General features: G+C 38.2%; 1 protein-coding gene across 5 annotated transcripts in view; it reads left to right on the top strand.

The window, feature by feature from the left end:
- Positions 1 to 5,353, top strand: part of CREB1 (cAMP responsive element binding protein 1) — a 60,739-nt gene that overhangs the window by 47,006 nt on the left and 8,380 nt on the right. The gene's annotated exons all lie outside the window — the stretch shown is intronic.

Below are 5,353 nucleotides of genomic sequence, written 5' to 3'. Positions count from 1 at the left end.
GTACATACATTGCATTTACTTAGACTGTTGTAAGTCAAGTATAACTTCAGATTCTGCCAGATGTATGTCAGTAGGATCTTTGCGTTGGGATTTTTTTTCTGGTAAAATTGATGGATCCTGCTAAAACTTCTTTATTTAAAAAGCTGCACTTAATGAGATGGCTAATGGTTAGTCTTTGATGATGAGTAGTTTTCTTTCATGCAGTTTCTCCATGAGAGAGATAATGCAAAACTTTGCTATATTTTCACTGTTGCTTCAGCCAGCTGACTCAGTTATTTAAAAATTGTTTTTTGTCACGAGTAGTATCATTAAGAAAATTAAGAGTTGTGTATGTGTGTGTATAAATGGTAAGCTTTATTTACATTAAATGTATTTGTAATAAGATATATGTATGATGGCCAGTCCAAGTTTTAACGCAGGAAACACCTAAATAAAGATTTTTCAAAAAGTAGATTAATTCTGAGAATATCTTATTGACAAAAATCTTAAAATAGAGCTAGTCTTCAACAATGAACATGCTAGATGTCAAAAATTTATTAAACATGGGAAAGTTATTTCCATAAAGTAAATCCATAACTATAAATAGCTTTGTCATTAAAAAACAAAAGCAGAATAAAAAATTTATTTACTTGTATTTACCTCAGTATTTTTATGTATTTAGCTTAGGATTTAAATATTTAAGATATGGAAGTTACCTAAGACAAACCAAAGAAAAGGAAAATAAAGATATTAAAAGTTTGAAACATTGAAAATATTCCTCTGCCTTTCACCCCAAGATTTTTCATAATCTGTGATGAAGTGAAGGAAACATGAAAATTGAATTTAGAGGATCTAGATTCAAATCCTGGATCTACCCCGTTTGCTGTGACTTCAGAACATAACCTCCTAAACCTCGTTTTCTGGCGTTTTTACAAAGGATCTGTTGTAAAATAGGATCCCACTACCCAGAGGGTTGTTCTGTGGGTCAGATAAGATAATTCCTTTGAAAGCACTTTGTAACTGCAGTGCTTTATTGAAACATCTGTTTTTCTGCAATTTCATTTTTCAGCTCAGATCAGCCTCTTTCATTCCTAAAATATTCCTAGCTATTACAGAATGTTGGAGAAGGCAATGGCAAGCCACTCCAGTACTCTTGCCTAGAAAATCCCATGGATGGAGGAGCCTGGTAGGCTGCAGTCCGTGGGGTCGCTAAGGGTCGGACACGACTGAGCGACTTCACTTTCACTTTTCACTTTCACACAATGGAGAAGGAAATGGCACCCCACTCCAGTGTTCTTGCCTGGAGAATCCCAGGGACGGGGGACCCTGGTGGGCTTCTGTCTATGGGGTCACACAGAGTCGGACACGACTGAAGTGACGCAGCAGCAGCAGCATTACAGAATGTTAGTAAATTACATCTGCTGCTGCTGCTGCTAAGTCGCTTCAGTCATGTCTGACTCTGTGCAGCCCCACAGACGGCAGCCCACCAGGCTCCCCCGTCCCTGGGATTCTCTAGGCAAGAACACTGGAGTGGGTTGCCATTTCTAGACTATGAGAAATGGCAGGTTTTTTTCCGGGTTATTAGGAAAAGAGTTGGAAACAAGGTGGGTAACTTATTTGTGCTCCATCAATCTGTGACTTTCTGTAAGTATTTAAGTTAGAATAATAAGCAGAAACATAAAAGCTATGTTCATATTTAAATGTATTTAAAAATATAAACTGTTTAAACTTTTTCACTTTTAAGTGTTTGTAAGGAAATCTTTAACCCTTTTTAAAATTAGAAGCAAGTCTGATTAGAAGTCTCAAGTAAAGCCTAGGTTAAAAAATACAAGATAACAGTATTTACTGAAGAAACAAGTTCTCACCAGACACAGCAGTCAGGTAAAAAATAAATCTCTTGATTATGAAAACATCAGAAGGACTTCAGATTATGTCTATGTAGTCTGGCTCTGTAGAACAGAAACACTTAAGAATTAGGTGAGGCAGCACTGTAGCTTCTTGTCTGCTCTGGTGTACAGAGAGTGAGCTGCCCATTTATAAAAGCAAATTAATTTGACCGGCATACCAAATTTTCCTTTTTCTCTATTCATTTGATTTATGATTTCCCACACACCCACCCACACCCACAGCCACCCACCCACCCACAAACACACACACCCCCAGGTTGGGGATAGGGCACACAGAGCTACAGCTCCTAACAACCTCTGCTTGCCTGAGGTGTTCAGGGAAGCTACCTAACTTACTGTGAACTCTTTAATAGAATACTTTGGCTTGGATTTAATTTCACTCTAGGGAAACTTCCCGTTGACTGCTATAGCTCCCTTTTTCCTTTACTCCCAGATGTCTGCTGCTTCTACCCTTTCAACTTTCATTCACTAGAATTTGCCTTCTGTGTCCACCATACCACTCCTGTGTCTACAGAAATGTACAGATACCCTTCCATTTGGCACATCTAGTATTCTCTTTTCATTTCATTTTACCTTTATGGGAGTATTTGACACTTCTCACTGCTCATTTCTCTAAACTCTTCTTTGGCTTATTCACCTGGTTTTCTGCCTACTTCAAATTTTCCCTTGAAACTTTCATGCCTACCTGTATTTCAGGCATCACCTTTATGTTGATACAACTTAATTATATACTGGTTTTTACCTTTCCCTTGAGATATTACTTATTTAGATACCAGTATATTTTAGACACAGTACTTTGTTTCTTTATATATTTCATTAGTTCTGCCCACAGTAAGAAAGAAGCTTATCTCCACTTTACAGTAAGCAGGTAAATATTTGCCAGAGGTCACGCCTTTTAAGAAATGGGTAGAACTGGGATATGAGCCTGGATCTGGCACCAGAGCATGTGCACATGCTGCCTCTCGGTTCTAGCATGCTCAGCCACTCAAACTGGAGAACATGGTGGCAGTGTGCTGGAGGTATGTAGGGCCACGAAGCAAACATGGGCACTTTCCTTGAATATTTATTTTGCTCAAAAATTTGACAGAAACAAAATTTTAAGGGTAAAACTAAAGATTCAAAACTAAAGGTAAAACTAAATTCATACCAACAGTAGTTGCTTTGGATTGTGCCCCCATCCTTAGTTTTCTCTGGTATTATGGTTACTTAGGTGGAAAAGTTAGAGAATCAGTCTTCTCCTGAACATACTCACTAGGATAGATGCCCTTTGTGTACCTCACACAAAGGCTGTCCTCTAAACTTGGATAAGGAAAAGTTGTGATCCTTCAAATTCTGTAACATTCAAATTGCCTTATACTCAAAAATAAGTGGTAAATGTTCTAAAAGTAAAGATGGTTACATTAATTGTGTTGCTACAGTAACAAAAAAATCAGTGTCTTAGAAACAAAAATCTCTTCCTCACTTACTTACATTTTGGCAGCTGCAAGTCATATGCTATGGTTCTCCTCCACATGCTCCCAGCCAAAGGAGGAGCATCTCTTTGAGGCCTGTCCTTGTAGCAAAGGGAAAGGGGCAATGCTTTTTGAAGCATCTGCTTGATTGTGGTGAACATCACGTCCACTCGAGTACCACTGGCGAAAGCACAGGTGAGGACAAGCCCAGCGTCAGTGAAATGGGGATGTATACTCTTCCCACAGGGAGGGAGGAGTAAAAAATTATGGAAGCAATGCAACCCCTGTCTTGTAATTTTAGAATGCAGGAAGAATTTAACAGGTTTCATAAAAGTAGAAGTCATAAAGGAAAAGGTTAGGTAGGTATGACACCTATGATTACCCAAGGAAAAGATAAAATAGCAAAGCAAACAAACTATAAACCTTTTTAACATATAAAGTCAGAAGACTGATAAAGGTATGTAATAGGTAGACTTAAAGACAATGAATTAGAAATAGGGTTTAAAAAAAAAAATTAAAACCAAGTAAAGCGTATGCTATGTCAGTGAAGATACATCCATTCAACTTCTCTGGTAGCTCAGCTGGTAAAGAATCTGCCTGCAAAGCAGGAGGCCCTGGTTCGATTTCTGGGTCAGGAAAATCCCCTGGAGAAGGGATAGACTACCCACTCCAGTTTTCTTGGGCTTTCCCAGGTGGCTTAGACTGTAAAGAATCCATCCGCAGTGCGGGAGTCCTGGGTTCAATCTCTGGGTTTGGAAGATCTGCTGGAGAGGGAACAGCTACTCACTCCAGTATTCTTGCCTGGAGAATTCCATGGACAAAGGAGCCTGGCAGGCTGCAGACCATGGGGTTGCAAAGAGTCGGGACACGACTCCAGCGACTTTCACTTTTTCATTCAACTATATAAAACCAGCCATTAATAATGAAGATTTGTTTCTATTGAGATGGGAAGATGCATATAGTGGAATATATATATAATAATCCCATTTTTATTTATTTTTATTACAGAAGATAAACATCTCATTATAAGCATATTAGAAAACATAAGTTAAAATATTTACTCACCCACTAATGTGCCACCCAAAATGTTAACATTCTGGAGTATAATTTTTTTCCCCTAGTATATATGTGCAATGATAAATAACATTTTTAGTATAGTTTTTTTTATTTTGGAATAATTTTAGCTTATGGGAACAGTTAAAAACATTTTAGTACAGAGTTCTAGATACTCTTATCAACCTTCTCAACTTTCTTAAAATTTTAGCATATTATATAACTAGTCTGTGTTTCTTGAAACAAATAAATTAACATTCTGTCATATACTATGGATAGTAATAAACATAGTATTTTTGGACTTCCCTGGTGGCTAAAACTATAAAGCTTCTGCCTACAATGCGGGAGACCAGGATTCAATCCTTGGGTCAGGAAGATCTCCTGGAGGAGGAAATGGCAACCCACTCCAGTATTCTTGCCTGGGAAATCCCATGGACGGAGGAACCTGGTAGGTCGCACAGAGTCGGACACAACTGAGCGACTTCACTTTCTTTCTTTTTTATCATGGTATAATACCATTAACTGAACTATCCGTTTTATTTGATTTCCTCAGTTATTCCACTTTTCTCTACCAAAACCCAATCCGGTTGCTACACTGCATTTACTCATTGCAGCTCCTCTCCTCTAGTCTGTAGCAGTTTGGTTTTTTTTTTTTTTTGTCTTTTGTGGCCTTGCCACTTTTGAAGAGTAGTAATTAAGTTTCTTTCAGAATATCCCTCACTTTGGACCTGTGTGATGTTTTCTTATGATTAGGTGAAGGTGATAAATTTGGGGGAAGAATCCCACAGAGATGTAGTCTGCCCCTTCTTGTCACTTATCAGGAAGCACATACTAGCATGATTCATTCCTGACGATGTTTACTTTGATCACTTGGTTAAAGTGCTGTCCAGCTGCTCCACTACATTTATTTTTCTCTTTTTACACCCTATTCCTTACAAGCAAGTTACTACATTCAGCCCACAC

The sequence above is a fragment of the Moschus berezovskii genome, chromosome 2 (assembly GCF_049115385.1).
Source record: "Moschus berezovskii isolate FMDL1 chromosome 2, NW_MosBer_1.0, whole genome shotgun sequence".
NCBI classification, from domain to species: Eukaryota; Metazoa; Chordata; class Mammalia; order Artiodactyla; family Moschidae; genus Moschus; species Moschus berezovskii.
Note: the sequence above shows the minus strand (reverse complement) of the source record. Positions and strands in the feature narration are given on the sequence as shown.